Consider the following 22,012-nt stretch of genomic DNA (forward strand, 5'->3'; position numbering starts at 1 on the left):
ATTTTAAAAATTAAAATCAGTTTTACTAGTTATCTAATTAGTTTTCATTTCTAAGTTCTTTGATAGCATTACTCATTCTGCTTTATTATGCTGTACTGAGGATTTAATTGCCCATCTAGTCTTCCCGAATCAGTTCATCAAACCTCTACAATAAAACTGCATCTTTGCTGCTCCCTAACTGAACTACAGGGAAGCTAGAGCTGGACAGGAAGGATGTTAATTCTCAGTTCTTACAGTAGAAAGAGACTGAAAAGAGCAAAGATAGTAATTCAACTTTGAGAAATAATTCCAATATTTAACCAGCCCCTGTTCTCTCTACAACAAAACCAAAATTTAAGAAAGACAGTAAATAGAAGCAAGAAAATCTTCAAAAGACCCTGAACGCCTTTCAGGATATTGCCACTTTCAAACTTGTTTTACATGAGAGTTACAAAATAAAATGACACTTAAAAAACAAAATATAAGCAAACAGAGTAAATAAACAATATTTCTAAAATATACATAAGTATAGTTAACTGACTTACCAAATAAGTGACATTTATTTTTTGAATAATAAAACTCTAGAACGTGCAGATAGACCGTGTCTGAGGCAAATGGTACAAAAAGTTCCCTTCTGACAGATAGCAGCCTCACCTGGAAAATAACAGTAATAAAAATTATTTTTATAAAAATATGTAGTTATCACTTCTTTGACACCTGTCTGTGCATTTAACTTTCATGATCTCATTTCATGAATACTAACAGTTTAACACAATGATTTACCATAGAAAGTGCATTGAAAATAAACACACACTTTTTAGAAGCTCAACAACAAAACAGAATAAGGAAATGTCATCTTCTCTCATTCTCAGTCCTCTGAGAACTAGTCTGAGGGGGACAAAACATCTAACTGCCATCAAAAAAAGAGAGAGAGAGATAAGAAAATAATACAAATGATGAAAACACAAAAAGATGTTCAACTTCTAGTCATTACTATAGTTCTAACTTTTAGGATGGCACATGGTGGATGTTCAATAAGAATATGCTGAGTGGGGCTTCCCTGGTGGCGCAGTGGTTGAGAGTCCGCCTGCCGATGCAGGGGACACGGGTTCGCGCCCCGGTCCGGGAAGATCCCACATGCCGTGGAGCGGCTGGGCCCGTGAGCCATGGCCGCTGAGCCTGCGCGTCCGGAGCCTGTGCTCCGCAACAGGAGAGGTCACAACAGTGAGATGCCCACATACCGCAAAAAAAACAAAACAAAACAAAAAAAACAAACAATATTTTGAGTGGATGGCTGGATGGATGAATAAAAAATAAAACTTATCAGTTAGCAAAGAAAAAATAAATCACATCAGTTAGCAAAGAAATCCAAAATAAATATATTATTTTACCCATCAAACTGGTAAAGATGAAAAAAAGAGCAATAAGGTCCTGTTTTGGTAAGTACAGACTAAACAGGACTCCACACTGTTCATGGAGGTACACATTTTATTAATGTAGAAAGCATTTTAACAATATTTCAAAATCTTTTATATATCAAAGGACCTTTGGACCAGGCAATTCTCCTTCAAAGAATGTGTCATAAGGAAATAACTGGATTTCTACAGGATACTTATTCCACAACTATTTATAATAGTGAAAAATTATAAATAACTTTAATGTCCATCTATATGGGCCAGGTTAAATTATGGTACATTTATACTATGGAAAACAATACAGACATTAAAAAGAATAATGTGGGGCTTCCCTGGTGGCGCAATGGTTAAGAATCCGCCTGCCAATGCAGGAGACACGGATTCAAGCCCTGGTCCGGGAAGATCTCACATGCCGCTGAACAACTAAGCCCGTGTGCCACAACTATTGAAACCCGTGCGCCTAGAGCCTGTGCTCCCAACGAGAAGCCACCACAATGAGAAGCCTGCACACCACAACGAAGAGTAGCCCCCACTCGCCGCAACCAGAGAAAAGCCCGCGTGCAGCAACAAAGACCCAACACAGCCAAAAATAAAATAAGTAAAATAAATTTATTTAAAATAAAAGAATAATGTAGTTCTACAAATATTGGCATAAAAATCTACAAACCATATTAATAAGTTTTTAAGAAATGGAGAATTTGACAAGAAGTGTTCAAAAACAATATAAAGAAAACTTTAAAACATTCCTGAAAGACAAAAAGTAGATTTGAACAAATGGAAAGATATTCCTCATTCTTGGATGGAAAACTCAACATCATAAAGATGTCAGTTCTTCCTAAATTAATTTATAAATGTAATGTAATCCCAATAAAAATCTCAATATGAGCAAGCTTTTTTACAGAGACAGACAGCTGATACTAAAATTCAACAGAAAAATAAACTTGTAAGAATAGCCAATAAAACATAAAAAATTTTAAAGCTGGCCCTTGATATACTATCAAGCCTCTATAGTTAAAAGTGTGATAATGATGCAGGAATAAACAAACTGGTATAAAAGAACAGAAGTCCAGAAATAAACTCAATGGAAACTTAATATAGGATAAAGGTGGCATTTCAAGATATTGGGCAAGATTGTACTTTTTAAAGAAAATATGTTGAAACAAGTAATTAGCATCTAGAAAAAGATTAGTAACTCATACATTATGCATTAGAATAATTCCAAATGAATCAGGGATCCAAATGTAACAACTAAAACCATACAAGTACTAGAAGAAAACGTGTGTGAATTCCTCTTTACCCTGGGTAAAGGGAAAGGTTTTCTAATTATAACCCAAAATTCAGATGCAACAAAAGACTGAAAAATTGGACCACATAAAAGCTCAAACACATGCACAGATGTACAGACACACAGACACAGACACACACACACAGTAAAAGACAACTGACAAACTGGGAGAAAAATATGTGCAACATGTATCACTATAAACAGCTAATATACCTAATATATATATATTTATTTATATATATATATTTTTAAAGACACTTAAAAATTGAGGGAGAAAACATCAAAAACCTGATAGAAAAATGAATTTAAAAATACAAGACAATTCACACAAAAAGATATTAAAATGGCCTTTATATATTCTGTGAAAAGATCATTAACTACTACTAAGTGAATATTAAAACTGTGTCGAGATACTATCTCGAACTATAAACAGGTTAGCAAAAATTTAAAAGCATACCAACATACTCTGACGATGAGGCTGTGGGAAAACTCATGCACTGCTGGTGGGAATTCAAATTCGTACAACCCCTACAGAAAGGGATTTAGCAATACTTAAGAAAACTATATTTGCTTTTAAACTTTTGACCCAACTCTCCTATTTTAGGGATTTACCCAAACATACATTTCCAATGTACAAAAATATATATAAACAAGGTTAGTACTGCAGCAATGTTTATAAATTCAAAATACTGGAAATGGCCATAGAGAATGGTTAACATCCTCACAATAGAGTACTATGCAACCCTAAGAGGGAGGAAAAGACAAAGGGAGGGAGGGAGGGAGGGCAAGCTCTACAAATTGATATGGAATGGATACCAAAATATATTTAAGTGAAATGTTAAATTAAAAAAGCAAAGTACAAAAGACTATCCATAGTATGCTAAATTTTGTGTAAAAAGTTAAGAAATAAGAAAATAAACGTGTATCTCCTCATTCCTGGGGGAAAAACACACAAGAAGGATAATTCAGAGAAAGATAAGATTGGTTACCTATAGAGGATGGGTGGAAACAGGGTGAAAAGGAAGAAGAAATGGGTGACAATGCTTTGAGTATATATATACATATATTTTAATACAATTCTGACTTTTGGAACCATATTAATGTTTCACATGCTCAAAAATAAATAAGATCAATTAGGATGGGGAGAAAAACTTAGAATACAATAGAAATGAACTGTATTTCAAATAACTAACATAACCACGTTATAGGAAGAATGTTGGGGAGAGAAAACTAATCCAAGTAACTTCTGAACATGGTTTCTTGCTCAGTGATGTCCAACAGAGAGACAATGGATGCCACATATGAAATTTAATATTTTCTAGTAGCCACATTAAAATAAAAATAGGTAAAATTAATTTTATAAATTTATTTTACCTAACATATCTAAAATATTTCAACATATAACCACCATATTATTTAAATATTAATGAGGTATTTCACATTTCTTATTTCATACTAACTTTACAAACTGTGTACAGTTCACACTCACAACACATCTCAATTCATGTGGTTAGTGGCTACTTTATTGGCCAGTGGAGATTTAGACTATATGCCCATAGGGTACAGGAAAAAACTATAAACAAATATTGAACTCTACTTACTAGGTGTCTTTTAAGTAGTGGTATGAGCTAGCAATTCTTAAACTATTTTCTGGTATTCCAGGATTAGGCCAATAAGTAAAAACATGAATAATGGGGGCAGGTTTCTCACTTTTGGAACAGGGAGTTATAAATACAGAATGAATAAACCCTGTAGTGTTGGACTGGAATCAGAGATATCAATATAAACTCATTGCTTTCAGTAGACAGATGAAGATGTATATGAGCGTGAGTGGACACACACACATATCACATATTTCTATTTCCTAGATGTCTACTGAAAGGGCCTAAAGGCAATGATACTGACACCCAGCAGCACTGTCAATGGACATCTAGAGTCCAGTACCTGGCTTATAGAGCCATTCTCTACTAAAACAAACCAGAGCTCTTTGAGGAAATAACTTATTGCAGGACTCAGGCTGGAAGAGTGCAAGATAAGCCTAGAACATCTTGTAGCAAAAAGTGAGGAAGTGCTCCAAGAATGACAAGGGCAAGGCAAAAGGAGACAGGAATCAGCCTGAATGGGGCTCCCACTGGCCAAATCAGGAACAGCATCAAAATAAATAATGAAATAAAGTATTATAAATAAGTGTATTAGACATGATGGAATTAGAAAATCGCCATTTAGGAACCATCATGAAAATGATTCAGGCAGAAATCACCAATGGATACTAAAGTTAGTGAGTAAAAGTTCAAGGAGTAACAGGATATTTATAAAATCTCAAAGTATTTTTGCAAAGATGCCTCAAAATTACAAACAAAATGTCAATGCACTTAATCTCACTGAACTGTATACTTAAAACTGGTTAAAGTGATAGTTTCTGGCCTTACATTTCGGTCTTTAATCCATTTTGAGCTTATTTTTGTGTATGGTGTTAGGGAGTGTTCTAATCTCATACTTTTACAGGTACCTGTCCAGTTTTCCCAGCACCACTTATTGAAGAGGCTGTCTTTTCTCCACTGTATATTCTTGCCTCCTTTATCAAAGATAAGGTGACCATATGTGCGTGGGTTTGTCTCTGGGCTTTCTATCCTGTTCCACTGATCTATATTTCTGTTTTTGGGCCAGTACCAAACTCTTAGAGGAAAACATAGGCAAAACACTCTATGACATAAATCACAGCAAGATCCTTTTTGACCCACCTCCTAGAGAAATGGAAATAAAAACAAAAATAAACAAAGGGGACCTAATGAAACTTAAAAGCTTTTGCACAGCAAAGGAAACCATAAACAAGACCAAAAGACAACCCTCAGAATGGGAGAAAATATTTGCAAATGAAGCAAATGACAAAGGATTAATCTCCAAAATTTACAAGCAGCTCATGCAGCTCAATATCAAAAAAACAAACAACCCAATCCAAAAATGGGCTGAAGACCTAAATAGACATTTCTCCAAAGAAGATATACAGATTGCCAACAAACACATGAAAGAACACTCAACATCATTAATCATTACAGAAATGCAAATCAAAACTACAATGAGATATCATCTCACACCGGTCAGAATGGCCATCATCAAAAAATCTAGAAACAATAAATGCTGGAGAGGGTGTGGAGAAAAGGGAACACTCTTGTACTGTTGGTGGGAATGTAAATTGATACAGCCACTATGGAGAACAGTATGGAGGTTCCTTAAAAAACTACAAATAGAACTACCATATGACCCAGCAATCCCACTACTGGGCATATACCCAGAGAAAACCATAATTCAAAAAGAGTCATGTACCAAAATGTTCATTGCAGCTCTATTTACAATAGCCAGGAGATGGAAGCAACCTAAGTGTCCATCGACAGATGAATGGATAAAGAAGATGTGGCACATATATACAATGGAATATTACTCAGCCATAAAAAGAAACGAAATTGAGTTATTTGTAGAGAGGTAGATGGACCTAAAGTCAGTCATACATAGTGAAGTAAGTCAGAAAGAGAAAAACAAATACCGTATGCTAACACATATATATGGGATCTAAGAAAAAAAAAAGGTCATGAAGAATCTAGGGGTAAGATGGAAATGGAGATGCAGACCTACTAGAGAATGGACTTGAGGATGTGGGGAGGGGGAAGGGTAAGCTGTGACAAAGTGAGAGAGTGGCATGGACATATATACACTACCAAACGTAGAATAGATGGCTAGTGGGAAGCAGCCGCATAGCACAGGGAGATCAGCTCGGTGCTTTGTGACCACCTAGAGGGGTGGGATAGGGAGGGCGGGAGGGAGGGAGACGTAAGAGGGAAGAGATGTGGGAACGTGTGTATATGTATAACTGATTCACTTTGTTATAAAGCAGAAACTAACACACCATTGTAAAGCAATTATACTCCAATAAAGATGTTAAAAAAATAATAAATTAAAAAAATGTTAAAGTGATAAAATTTTGTTATGTATATTTTACCACCAAGAAAAATTATAAAAGGAAAAATAGTGGAAAACCTGGCAGATACTACCTTAATGAAGTGATCCAAGATCACATTACTAATATTTCAACATCCTGTGCCTCCTGACATGATGCCCTGAGAAGCATAACATTACTCCTGTGGTACTCGTGCCAGAAATGAGAAAACAGCAGATATACCCAAATTACAAGCATTTTACAAATTAACTGGCCTGTACTCTTCAAAAATGTCAATCTCATGCAAAAACAAAGACTGAGGAAATGTTCCAGATTAAAGGAAACTAAAGAGACATGACAACTGAATACACTTCATGAGCCAGAATTTCCTTCTGCTATAAAACAGTACATTATTGGGACAATGAGTGAAATGTGAAAAAGTCTGTGGACTTCATAATAATATTAAATCAATGTTAATTTCCTGATTTTGACAACTGTACTGTGCATTCATACAAGAATGTCCTTGTTTTTAGAAAATGCACTCTGAAGTATTTAAGTATACGGGGGAATAGATCTGTACCTTACTCTCAAACAGTTCAAGAAACAAATATTGCAGGTTGGGGGGAAGAGACAGAGAAAGGAAATACAGTAAAGTGGCAACATTTGGGGTATCTGGGTAAATTTTTTGTTCATTCTTGTAATTTTCTGTAGTGTGAAATAATGTCAACATGAATTAAACAGAAGAAAGATGTTAGCACAGTACCTGGCATATAAATCAAATACATAAATCAAAACAAAGAAAGACACCGGATATGGAAAACAGGATATCCAACACAAGAGAGAAGTGAAGGAATATTGGTGAATGGGAATTCCAGGATGCTAACTGTGAACTAGAAGTAGAATGCAACCATTTCAGATTAAAGCTTTGCGACAGAGACAGGCATGTTGAAGGCAGTCATCCCCAGGCTCTCCGCCATAGTACCATCTTTTTAATACAACACAACTACTAGAGGATGTGCTCCACTCAAGCAAGAGGGTAAATGAAGAATGAAGATAAGAGTTCCAACAATATTGGGAATCATATCCAAAACAGAGAAAAGTCTAAGGATGACAACAAAGAAAAATCATCCCAGGAAAAGAGCTGTGCAGCAGGCCCAAAGAGTAGGCTCAGACAGGAGGACAAAGAAAGTCTCCAGAAGAGAAATTTCCAAGAATTTTTTTAAAAAAGAAAGAAAATTTGAAATGACAGATTACTGTTACTGACCTTGTGGAAAACTGCACTTAGAGGCCACTATTTAAGACACTATAAGCAAATAAAATTTGCACAGACATAATGTAAACACAACATTAACTATTTGATTTAACCAAATATTGTAACAGAAACTGCGAGGCCAGGGGAGGAGTAGCAGTGGTGATTGTGGTTTAAGAACAATAAAACTGGGCTTCCCTGGTGGCACAGTGATTAAGAATCCGCCTGCCAAGGCAGGGGACACGGGCTCGAGCCCTGGTCTGGGAAGAACCCACATGTCACGGAGCACCTAAGCCCGTGCGTCACAACTACTGTATCTGCGCTCTAGAGCCCGTGAGCCACAACTACTGAGCCTGCGTGCCACAACTACTGAAGCCCGCATGCCTAGAGCCCGTGCTCCGCAACAAGAGAAGTCACTGCACCGCAACGAAGAGTAACCCCCGCTCGCAGCAACGAAGACCCAATGCAGCCATAAATAAATAAATAAATAAATTTATAAGAACAATAAAACTTTATCATAACAGAAACACAACATATAATGAATAAATTGGTGAATCAAAAGACAGCATTACACACATATTATTTTAAAACACGGAGATTTGTAAATGCCAGAAGGAACAGCTTAAGGAATTGAAAGTGTTTACCTTTAGGGAGAGGACTAGAGAGAGTGGGCAGGAATGACACAGTAACTATTCACTATATTTTGTTACAAACCCTTTTTAAACTATATCTATTTTAAACTATATGTCTGTTGACAAAATATAAATAGCAACATATGAATTTCTTATCTTAAATATATTGTTCATCGTTCAAAAATATATAAATAAAATATTTTCAATTGAAAGGGACAAAAATCCTAGGGAAAACATAGTCCCCTTTTTGTTAGAAGACCTTCATATTTCCAACACTAAAAGAACATAAACATACAAAATATGGAAGCTTTAAAAATAAAAAAAAAAACTCTAAAGCAAATAATTACCAATTTAATGGATAGAGAGAATTCAGTCATGGTAATACTAGGAAGATTGTAGGTCTGACCTTACTTACAAATTGATTAATGATCAGGACAGTGCAAATAACACATTTAATTAAATATGCTCATTTATCTATTTTGGGAAGTATTAACAGCAGTGAGAGAGAGTGGTAATATAAAAGGACAGAGACAGATTAAAAACAGTGGCCCAAAACAACCCAATTGGAGAGTGGATAGAAGGCTAGGTAAATTAGAAGCTGAAAACAACTAAAGAAAGATATCAGAGGCTTAATTATCATCAATTTTACTGCATGCTGCTGCCATATGAAGAAATTCTGGCAAACACTAATGTTAAGTGAGACGATATATACATTATATATATAATATATATGTCTATGTCACACGTATATATACATACCCATAATCTTTTTCGTTATAAGAGACTGATAATCCTAATTAAGTAGGGATTCATGAAGGGATTATACCCTAAAAATAAAGTACTGTTGATGCAATTTGATAAGAGTAGTTTCATACTCATAGTTTCGCCAAGTACTGAAACTCTTATCAAGGATTACCAATAATGAATTAAACTATCCTAAAGACAATTAACTCTGTTATCTACCTGATAGTCCTCATCTAGCTACCCTTGGATTATCCTTATTGTTCCAGTTTTTTCTTCCCAGGCACTGACCATTCAAAATAGTTTACATTTCCCAACCTCTCCTGCAGGAAGATGTGGCTATGTGACCAATGGAATATGAACAAAAGTGGTATATATAACTTTTAGGAAGTATCCTTAAAGGGAGGGAGATATGTTCTTATCTTCCTCCTTTCTGTTGGTTCGAACGTGGATGAAAAGGCTGGAACTCCAATAGCCATCTTAGACCATCAAGTGAATCCATGCACAGTGGAGCAACAACATGACACCATGATAAACCACAACAGTCCTAGACTACTTCTGGAATTCATGACATCGAGAGAAATGAAATCTATCATGCTTAAGTCTCTGTTATTTGGTTGCAAACAAATCTAATCCTAATTAATATAACTTCTATACTAATGTACACTCTTTGTTTTCTTTTGTTCTCTAAACAATCTTCCACTGCCCTTCTGCCGGCTCGTTTTCTGCCTCCCACTCCGTTACTATGAATATTCCCCAATATTCCATCCTTGGTCTTTTCTGCTCTCCTCCCACTAAGTTCTAGGTCAAACATTCTATAAAACTTCATCACTATATGTCTGATCATTTATTTGAGGTCTACTTTTATCTCCAGCTGTCTATCATTCCATTTGTACAAGACATAATTAAACAGGAACACAAATGATTTTTAAAACAAAAAAGATAAATAGCCAAAGTGGTGGTGGTAGCAGTAGTGGTAGTTGTTGTGATGGTAATAAACAGCTAATATTTACTGAGCTTTTAATATTTGCCAGGCATTGTTCTAAGAGCCAACCCTCACAATAATCCTATGAAGTAGGGCATATTATCACCATCCTCATCATAAAAATGAGGAAACTTGAGACCCAGACAAGTTAAGTAACTTACTCAATACACAGAACTAACGTACTAAAGAGATCATTCAAATCTAGGCTTCCAGAACCCACCCTCTTAACCAGCATGCACTACCACCTTTTCTAAGGATGCTGTCACAGCTTTTTAAGGTTGTCCTCAGCAACGATGATAGTTATTTAAATATTCACCATGGTAATAAATTTCATGTCTCTGCAGATTAACTTTTAGGAACTGTCAAATATCACTTAGAAATAAAAATGGTAAATAAGATGAGTGATCAAGCAAGATAATACTCTTGGGCACAAAAGATATGACCATAAAGTAATGAGACTGGTTTTCTTATATGGTTCTATTGGTTCTGAAAGCAGTTCCAAAAGACAAATTCCAAAGAATATTTATTTGCTAAAATAAATGCATGGTCTTAAAAATGGATTACTTTCAAAGGGACAGCATTCATTTATATTATTAAGTTCTTTATTTTTAAAGCACCAGATTTTTTCAACTGCCACTCAAATTATCCAATACCTAAAACTTGTATTAGCAGTTGAACTCATTATCTTTCTCCCTAGACCTATCTGAGATCCTTTCTCAGATAATGTCATTATCAAGACACCACAATAGGGACTTCCCTGGTGGTCCAGTGGTTGGGACTTCACCTTCCAATGCAGGGGGGGTGCACATTCAATCCCTGGTCAGGGAGCTAGGATCCCGCATGCCTCGAGGCCAAGAAACCAAACATTAAAAACCAGAAGCGAATTCAATAAAGACTTTAAAAATGGTCCACATCAAAACATCTTAAAAAAAAAGACACCTGGGGCTTCCCTGGTGGCGCAGTGGTTGAGAGTCCGCCTGCCGATGCAGGGGAAACGGGTTCGTGCCCCGGTCTGGGAGGATCCCACATGCCGCAGAGCGGCTGGGCCCATGAGCCATGGCCGCTGAGCCTGCGCGTCTGGAGCCTGTGCTCCGCAATAGGAGAGGCCACAACAGTGAGAGGCCCGCGTACTGCAAAAAAAAAAAAAAAAAAAAAAAAAAAGACTTCATGCCCATAACATCTTTATCTACTGGTAATTTTGGGGCTTCCCTGGTGGTGCGGTGGTAGGGAGTCCGCCTGCCAATGCAGGGGACACAGGTTCGTGCCCCAGTCCGGGAGGATCCCACATGCTGCAGAGCGGCTGGGCCCATGACCCATGGCCGCTGAGACTGCGCGTCCGGAGCCTGTGCTCTGCAACAGGAGAGGCCACAACCGTGAGAGGCCCGCATACCACAAAAAAAAAAAAAAAAAAGACACCACGATACACTTGATTTGTCAGGCTCAAAACTTTGAGGTATTCCGACTCTTTCAGCTTTTCTAACCCCATTCTTACTGCTCTTCCTTCACAAGAGCTATCATGTTTTCTATTTCCATATTATTCCATGATTGTCCTATTGAGATACCCTACAGCCACTCCCTGCTTGACGTTATCCCACAAAGCTACCAGGACAACCTTTCTCAAATACTGTTTTCATCATATGACTTTCAACAAAAATACCATCATCTATAGGATCAAATCTAAGTTCTTCAGCCTAGCCTTCAAAGCTTCCCATTAATTCTTCATTACCCCCACAGACATGTAAGCCTGACAAATCACATCTCTTTACTACTCATCATCATCAGTAAAATCAAACCTTCCATTTGTGCAATATTTTTAAAATACCCTTTTTGTCTCATTCAGTTCACATATATTGTACTTTTTGGCTTCTAACGTCTCATCACCCTATGTGGAATTTTCTTCTGTCCTCTCAAGTCAATTTGTCATTCTATCACTTCCTTCAAGATCCTCCTCTTGCTTGAAGCCCTAATAACCTCAAATAGATACTGCTATATTTTGCATTCCTCAACATACAGTTCATCTAGTAGAATGGGAAGAATTGCAAAGATTGACCGGACTATGTAACAAAATTGAGAGCCCAGAAATAAACCCACACTTATACGGTCAATTACTCTATGACACTGGAGGCAAGAATACACAGTGGGGAAAATATAGTCTCTTTAATAAACGATGTTGGGAAAACTGGACACCAACATGCAAAAGAATATAACTTGACCTCTTTCTTACACCAAATACAAAAATAAACTCAAAATGGATTAAAGTCTTAAATGTAAGACCTGAACCATAAAACTGCTAGAAGAAAACACAGGCAGCATGCTCTCTGCCATCAGTCTTAGCAATATTTTTTTGGATCTGTTTCCTTGCGCAAGGACAACAAAACCAAAAATAAACAAATGGGACTACATCAAACTCAAAAGCTTTTGCAAAGCTTTTGCAAAGCATCAGCAAAATGAAAAGACAACCTACTGAATGGGAGAAGATATTTGCAAATGATATGTTCGATAAGGAGTTAATATCTAAAATATATGAAGAACTCGTACAACTCAATGTCAAAAATTTCACAGCCACCATGCTGTGAAGAAGCCCAATTAAGTCTATGTGGAGAGACCATATGTAGGTGTTCCAGGGGACAGTCAACTTCAATCATGAGGCTCATGAGTGGAGAAGGCTCCAGATTCTAGTTTCCAGCCACAAAATTACCACCAGCTTTCAAGCCTTTCTAGCTAAGGTTCAAGCCATCTCCACACTGCCCTGTCTGAATTCTGGCAGAATCCATAGCATAATAAAAGGCTGTTTTATTGATACATCACTAAATTTCAGAGTAGCTTGCTACATAACGAAAGCTGACCAGAAAAAGCACCCCTTTCCTAGTTCAGTAACTTCATATTAAACACACACACACACACACACACACACACACACACCCTAAAATCAAGCTTTTCTCAACATTAAGGAAGATCCAGTCTGCCGATGAGAAATTGGACAGAACTATTTAAATAGGAAAGTTTCTAATTAGAGAACTTAACAATTCATCTCAAATATATTGAGTACTTACTATATGTAAGACACTTGGTTAGTCTAAAACACAAATATGAATAACAGCCTAGTTATTAATCTAACCTAGGGAGGTAGGAAATAAAAATAGGTATACAAATACTATAGTTTATGGAAGTACCTAAGTGCCAAAATAGGAATATAAAGTTAACTCCACCACAAACAGTTAATTTAAAAATGATTTGGGGGACTTCCCTGGTGGCACAGTGGTTAAGAATCCACCTGCCAATGCAGGGAACACGGTTTCGAGCCCTGGTCCGGGAAGATCCCACATGCCACGGAGCAACTAAGCCTGTGTGCCACAACTACTGAGCCCGCGTGCCACGACTACTGAAGCCCGTGCGCCTAGAGCCCGTGCTCTGCAACGAGAAGCCACCACAATGAGAAGCCCGCAATGAAGAGTAGCCCCTGCTCGCCACAACTAGAGAAAGCCCACATGCAGCAATGAAGACCCAACGAAGCCAAAAATTAATTAATTAATTAATTAATTTTTAAAAAATGATTTTGGACTTATAAACAGCTTTTTGGTTCTGTTAGGAAAGAAGAAGAGCTTTAATAAATACCTAAAAAAAAAAGACTGTAAGCAAACATGAAAAATGCAGGCCTCATTGTGTGTTGCTTAGATTGCGAGATTATGAGTTTTGTTGTTCTTTAAATTTTTCTGTATCTCCCAAGTTTTCTACAGTAAGCATATATTAGATATTTTTAAGAAGAAATATTTCTAAAAAAGAAAATAACCATTTTATTTCATTTTTTAAAATGTGTTTAAACTATACTATGAAGGGGTCAAGTAAGTAGTCAACAAGCCTGTAACAAAAGTTGGCTTGGTGTTTATATGTTTAATATGCAAAATAAAGTTAGTGTTTAAGGGAAAATTTTAGTGTAATAAAAACTGCATAAACATGTTTCTTGATTTACTATTAATATCTGCATTTCTTCCCTTTCCTGGCTAATTACAAATGTCTACAAGATCTCCCCAAATAACAGACAAAAACTAACTCAATAAGCTCCCATCTCTTGGTCATGCCCTCCTGGTTGTTCCCCCTCACAGTCTCTCTTTCTCCAGCTCCCTCCCTGCATCCACCTGTCATTTCTAAGTCAGCCCTTCTCTCTACATCTCTGATTACCCTTCTTTCTAACTCTAAATGCCTCAGTGTGACTGTCCCTCTGTGTTTCCAATGTCCCCTCTCTATCTCTGACTGACCCTAACTCTCTGCCTTTGGTGTGTGTGTATTCCTCTTTCTATCTCTCCCTAAGTGACCCACCCCAGTGTGTGTGTTTTCCCCTCTCAGACTCTGCCTTTCTATAAGTCTCTCCCCTATAGTTACCCAATTTCCAAGAAATTCTTGTTAACTTTTCCCTCTAATCTTTATAAATAAGCAGGCTTGATATTATTAACTCTATTTTACAGATGATAAAGAAAAACAAACAGGATTATTGGTATAAATTTGAGAGATGAAGATTTAAATCCAAGTGCTTCCCTTCTTTCTTTAATACTCTTCTGGTATTCCATGGCAAAGAACTTGAAACAGCCCAGATGCAAGCCAGTATTAACACTACACATATTTTTTCCTTAGAGGCAAACCTGATATTAAGGAGCACCACACACCATTTGCCCATATTTTTGCCTCTGCACCAGGTTAAACAGTCATGAACTGTCAGCCACTTGCCCATTCCAGAAATCCATTATCATATGCACAGGTTAACCCGTGTTATTTGGGAACCTCAGAATACTAGACACCAGAATCTGCTGTTTCCAACAGTGCTTCTCTGCTTGTCTGTTTTTATCCCTAGTCCAAAACCAGCCATGTTTGACTTAAAAAAAAAAAAAAAGAGATACAAGAGGGACAATAGATAGTAATGAAACTGAAGAGCAAATTGGAAGAATGAAAAACTAGACAGAAGGCTAGCATGAGATCGTGAAAAATACACACCACAAACTGGGAGAAACTGGTCCATGTTTTTACTGAGAGGAGAAAATCCTCTTCAAATGCAGGCTTACCACTGCAAAGCAATACCCTATAACTTCTCTCCTATCTAAACCTCTGACAACTGGAATTTCTCTGTAATTCAATAAGCTCTTAGGAGTTACCAGGGCTTCATCCATCCTACTGGGCTCATTAACAGAAAACTCTAAATGTTTTTCCCCACTAGGTAAGAACACATTTTCGGTGGGTGGCACAGTAGAAGTAGGGTTCTCTTTCAAGACATGAACAGCCTAGTTCCATTTCTTCTCACTTCTCCTGTGGGTGGGAAGCCTGCAACCAGTACACTTCAACAACTAAAAGAAACGTCTAAATTATAGTTCAGGTTAGTGATTGTCAAAGATCATCCTACAGGTCACCAGTTTTATACATAGTGTGACGGCTACTCTTGTATTATAGGTTTATAATTAAAAATATATACTTTTACTTCTGCCACTAGTTCATTTACTTCTACGATATCTAATGAGTGCACAGGTGCCAAATCAACAATATACCAGTCTTATCATTCATTCTGGTGAGATATTTTGTGAACACTGAGCTTATGGAGCTAATGAGGACAGGGTCACAGATTCAAAAATATTAGCCAATTAATTTTGCTGTTTTTCAGGGTTCAATGGTCACAGTCAACAAACTTAACCTTGACTAACAAAAAAATACAGTGATCATGTGAAGCATTTTGGGAATGAATATATATGTATCACCAAAATTCATGACTATAAGAAAAAATATAATAATAAAATTAAATATAGTAATAATAATAATACGATCTTTCACTAAGCCTGAAAATGGGTCTACCTTCCAAAAACTCAAGTAAAAACCAATCAAGAACAAAAATGTTTAAAACATAAAGGAAAAAATAACACATTATAGCACACAAAGTAGATTTTAATGGAAATGACTCTCTACTGTCATAGTTTATACACAAGTCTGTAGTAAAAAAATAGTTATCTTGCTGATTCTTAACTATATGTCAGGATGAAACTGGCAAAGCAGAGCCAGGGAAAACCACATCAAGAAAGACAGTAAAGGAAACATTTGCATCTGCAGACATCTTGTAGTCAACACAGCATCTGAAGGAATGAAAAGTAAACATTTCAATTCTTAACTCTAAGACTTTGCTTTGACCAACACATCAGTTTTCTCTATTAGGCATTCCTCCTTGGTTTCTCTGAACTCACTCCTTACAGATACACACACACACCAGTGCCACCATCAGCACCTGTCACTAAGTGTTTCCACTTTCAAAAATGCCGGTCACCAAATCTTCTGGACACTACCCACTAGAATGAACTTTTACAGTCAAATACTCTGGCTTTAAAAAAAAGAAAGGTGGGGAGGATGGGGAACCAACAAAAAATGCTCTGTAAAACTCTGTCCTACATAAATCACAGAAAGATCTTTTTTGTTCCACCTCCTAGAGTAATGGAAATAAAAACAAAAATAAACAAATGGGACCTAATGAAACTTTTGCACAGCAAAGGAAACCATAAACAAGACAAAGACAACCCTCAGAATGGGAGAAGATATTTGCAAATGAAACAACTGACAAAGGATTAATCTCCAAAATATACAAGCAGCTCATGCAGCTCAATATCAAAAAAACAAACAACCCAATCCAAAAATGGGCTGAAGACCTAAATAGACATTTCTCCAAAGACACACAGGCTGCCAACAAACACATGAAAAGATGCTCAACATCATTAATCATTAGAGAAATGCAAATCAAAACCACAATGAGGTATCACCTCACACCAGTCAGAATGGCCAGCATCAAAAAATCTAGAAACAATAAATGCTGGAGAGGGTGTGGAGAAAAGGGAACCCTCCTGCACTGTTGGTGGGAATGTAAATTGATACAGCCACTATGGAGTATGGAGGTTCCTTAAACAACTAAAAATAGAACTACCGTATGACCCAGCAATCCCACTACTGGGCATATACCCTGAGAAAACCATAATTCAAAAAGAGTCATGTACCACAATGTTCACTGCAGCTCTATTTACAATAGCCAGGACATGGAAGCCACCTAAGTATCCATCGACAGATGAATGGATAAAGAAGATGTGGCACATATATACAATGGAATATTAATCAGCCATAAAAAGAAACAAAACTGAGTTATTTGTAGTGAGGTGGATGGACCTAGAGTGTGTCATACAAAGTGAATAAGTCAGAAAGAGAAAAACAAATACCGTATGCTAACGCATATATATGGAATCTAAAAAAAACGGTACTGATGAACCTAGGGGCAGGGCAGGAATAAAGACGCAGATGTAGAGAACGGACTTGAGGACAAGGTGGGGGTGGGAGCTAAGACGAAGTGAGAGAGTGACATGGACATACATACACTACCAAATGTAAAACAGATAGCTAGTGGGAAGCAGCCACATAGCACAGGGAGATCAGCTCGATGCTTTATGACCACCTAGAGGGGTGGGATAGGGAGGGTGGGAGGGAGGTTCAAGAGGGAGGGGATACATGTATATGTATAGCTGATTCACTTTGTTGTACAGCAGAAACACAACACTGTAAAGCAATTATACTCCAATAAAGATGTAAAAAAAAAAAAAACTCTGTCCTAGTAAATAGTCAATATCTAAGTCATAAACACAGATAATTGTTCTGCTACAAGCTCCAATGTACAGACAGAAAACTGCATTCTTACTATGGGTTATAAATAAAGCAGCAGTCCAACAGCACACCCCAACAACAAGAGCATTTTGGAAACCTCTAAAAGTAAAAAATAGCCTAATATAATCTTTAGATAAAATGCAATTGCTTAAAAAAATTTAAAAAAAACAACCCTGCAATCTGAGCACTTCTATTTACAGCTTTTTTTTTTAAGTTTATCAGTTAAGGATAACTATCCTCATTTTACAAACAACAACAAAAAAGAAATGGAATCTCAAGAAAATGCTTTACCTAAAATTATCATCGTCATTTTTTACCATCATCATAGTCATCAATTACAACAGCAACAAAATAATGAGCACGTACTCACTCCAACACTACTTTATATTCACATCTCATTTAATCCTTATAGACAGACACCTTGTGAGGTAAATGCTATCATCTCCATTTTATAAATTAGTAGACAGGCTTAGGAGAAATAATTTGCCAAAAGTCATAAACTAGAAGTCACAGCACTGGGATTTGAACTCAAATTTGTTCAACTTTGTATATTCAACTAAGTCACTGTACTGCCATCCTCTTTGTTTTTAGAACCACATTCAGGTATTCTTCAACCAATGATTGCAGAATAAATACAAGATTACCTCATTACTATACCTCCAAACCCACAAAAAGTTGTTTGTAAAATCCTCTCTCTCTACAAGGGGAAAAATACCACAAAAAGCCACCTGCTTGGAGTCTCAGAGCTGAACAGCCAGAATAAAAACTAGACTGGAATATTGGCTGTTCAGATTCTGAATTCTAACTGTAAGGTAACACAGACTCCGAACACATATACCTAGGGAGGTGAAAATAACCCCAATAGTTCTTGTTTCAGCTAGTATACACAGGATAGTGGTACCGTATTAGAATCAGAGCTAGGTTTAGCACAAGCAGTATCTGAAAACGGGGAAGAGACAGCAGACCATCTAGAGACAGGCATCAGCTTAGCGCATGTGAGGAACATTAAGCGCTCTCTGGGATACTCGTACCTGAGTAGCACTGAGGAAAGGACGGCTATAACAAAGCAAGAGGGGAGCGAGCGAGCGAGAGAGTGTGTGTGTGTGTGTAGACAGAAAGATAGTGAGCTTGCTGTATTTGAAACGTGCTTTCTCGCACATGTCACTTCTGCTGAACCCCATAACACCGGAAGGCAGGCAGGCCAAAGACGATTACCCCCATTTTTCGGACTGGGAAAACGAGGCTGCGGTAAATGTGCTACAAAGGACCACAGATCTAGCAAGTGACATACCCGAAACTCCTCCCAGCACATCAGATTCCAAATCCCGTGCTTCTTCCCTACTCAACCCTGAGAGGAGGCTTTACTGATAAAGAAAACTTTTAAAAATCGAACCTGGAGTTTTCCGAGGGCGGCCCAAGAAAACCAGGAAGTACACCCTCTCTACTAGACTGCTCACTCCCAGCCGACAGCCCGGGGCTCCCTGGCAGTGCAGCAGACTCGCCCCAGAGAAATCGCCGGCAGCCCCGGGGTCGTCTCGGGCGGCCCCCGCCGACCACAGCCCCGTACCCCTGGGGAGAGAAAGGGGTCGCCACGTCCCCGCTCAGTACCTGTTGAAACCAGGAAAGGAACGGCCCCTCCGCAGACAGTAACTGGGGAGAGGGCCCCAAGCGAGCACGCAGCCCTGGGAAGTAAAAAGGGCCTTGAGAGGGTCCCCAGCAACCCAGGGCCCGCTGGGGTCGAAGGACGGGAGCTTCCCAGTAACCTCCGCCCCAGGAGGGGGCCGGCCCCACGCCTCACTTGAGAAAAACACCGATAACAAACAAAGGGGAAAGAAAGCTTGTGCCAAGTGTGGAGAGAGAAGTGGAAGCAACGAGCCCCAGCCTGGGGTGCGGCGAGAGGGAAGGACAAGGACGCGGAGCGGATCTTTACCGGCGGCACAGTCGCTCCCCGCATCCGCCGCCTCCTCAAAGTTCCAGCTCTTCCGCTCGCGCCGTCGGGGCGCGCGCCAGGCCTCGGCTCCGCCCCCCCAGCGTCGCGGGGCCTTCTGGGGGCTGTAGTTTCCGCGAGGCCGGCCTCCGCGGGCCGCCTCCCGGTCACGTGGGAGGAGGAGGCAGTCAAAATGGCGCGAGAGGGCAGATGTTTGCGATCCTGTCTGCTCAACCCTTCCCTTACGTCTTAGCTGTAAACGGGCTCAAATCTCCTCACATACAGCTCGATCATACCATCCCTCCTATTTCCACAGATAAGTTTCTTGAAAAAATTAGTCTAAACTCGCTGTCTCCGGTTCCTTCGTCCTCTACCCGGCAGCTTCTGCCCCCACAGAAAGTGGTCTTGTTGCCATCACTCACGTCATCTAACTTAAGCTTTAGGCACCATTTGACGCTGTTGGACATTATCACTTATTTTCTGACACTATTCAGGTTTTCCTTCTTCCTCTCCGGTCATTCTTCTCAGTCTCCTTCAACAATTCTTTTTCTAACCTGCTTCTTAAATATTAGTGTTCACAAGAATTCTTGGAGAACACTAATATTTAAGTGTCCCTTCATGTCCCACAGGCATCTCAAATGTAGCAATTTCAAAGAGACTCTTCCCTCCTCCCTATTCACTAATATTCACTCCAACCTTCAACCTAGATTCCTCCCTCTGTCTCACTCCTTCATCCACTTATGTCCAAATGGGCACCAAATTGTGTAGATTCTATGTCCTGAGTATCTCTTGAATCTGCTCCCTCTTCACACCACTGCCAGAGATTTAAATCAGACCCGTCTCATTTCTTACCTGGTCACAGCGTGGGCTTCCTTACTGGTCCCAGCACTTCAGCACCTCTGAGTCCTCCCTACTGCCATCAGGCCTATTTATGCAGCCAGCAAAAATTAATCATATCACACTTTTGGTTAAAGCATTTAAAGGATCCACTTGATTGGCTTTGGAAAGAGAAATGGAAGTGAACCTCCTAAGTGGTTTTTACAAATTATGGACACCAGCCCCACTACTTACTCTCCATCCTTACACATGTTGTGGTTCGGAGGTTCAGAGAAGAGAGATTTATAGCAGATCTTATTTCAGGGTAGGTGGATATCGGCATGTTTTAAACACTCCCCAGATGATTCAGTCATTCAGCAAGATGTATTTGGTTGATGCTATATACCAGACTTTGTGCTGAGTACTGAGAAAATAACAGGGAACAAGACAGTCCCTGCCCTTGTGGAGTTGATGGTCTCTTGGAAGAGATAGATATTAATCAAATGATCCCATACCAAAAAAATGAAACCAACAAAAACAAAACCCCACAATTACCAGCTGTGAATTATGCAGGAATTATTATGCAGGAAAAGTAATCAATTCCTTTCCCTTTCCCTCTGCCACCCACCCTATGGTGTTAATCAGCATATCAAACAAAGCCTGTCAGGAGCTAATCTCCTCCCACTGCCTCCTATATACTTCTAGATTTACCGAAATGCTGAACTGCATAAATTGTTCCTCTGTTTGGAAAACCCTTCCCTTTCTCCCTTGACTAACTTCTGTCTTACTCTGCTGCATTCGAAGCAAACCAGTAGAATACCAGGCTCATGGAAGGATCTTCTGAGGATTGGACTACGTCAGGTGATAACTCCCGGGCAAGCAGAGATGAGCTAGCTGAGTAGAGGAGCCAGGCGCATTTGAACATGGGCTACTGGCAGCAGGGCTGTGTTAGCCGCTTTGGAGGCGAAGGGCCTGAGCCAACATACCCAACCTTCAAAACACAAATCAAGTGTCACCTCCTCCAGGAAGCCTTTGCTGAGCTCTCCCAGGAAGAACTAATTGTTCTTTCCTGGGTTCTCATTGCACCCATGCTGACCTCTCTTTCAGTGATAGGCTAGAGCCAGCTCATTCCGGCTTTGAAAAGCTGTTTAATATTCAGGAATATTACAAGTCCGTTTTTAAACCATTGGTAACTTGAAATCAGCTGTGATGGGACTATTTACACCACCATGGAAATCAGCAAATGACAAATCAGGGGGGTTTTGTTTGTTTGCTTGCTTTTGAGCATCAGTTTACCAGCATATCACTGCCTGTGTCTCAAAATGCATCTCTACGCTGTATTGTAGTGATTACTCCCATATGAGAGACAAATTCTTTGTAACGA

General features: G+C 38.7%; 1 protein-coding gene across 1 annotated transcript in view; it reads right to left on the bottom strand.

Moving 5' to 3' along the window:
• R3HCC1L (R3H domain and coiled-coil containing 1 like) overlaps nucleotides 1–19,809 on the bottom strand; it is an 87,414-nt gene extending 67,605 nt beyond the window's left edge. The window contains exons 1-2 of the mRNA XM_067709760.1: nucleotides 19,494–19,809; nucleotides 525–633 (exon numbers count right to left, since the gene is read on the bottom strand). The gene's annotated coding sequence lies outside the window, so the exon portion shown is untranslated. The remainder of the gene's footprint in view (nucleotides 1–524; nucleotides 634–19,493) is intronic.
• Between the last annotated feature and the right edge of the window lie 2,203 nt (nucleotides 19,810–22,012).

Source organism: Pseudorca crassidens, chromosome 16, assembly GCF_039906515.1.
Source record: "Pseudorca crassidens isolate mPseCra1 chromosome 16, mPseCra1.hap1, whole genome shotgun sequence".
NCBI lineage: Eukaryota > Metazoa > Chordata > Mammalia > Artiodactyla > Delphinidae > Pseudorca > Pseudorca crassidens.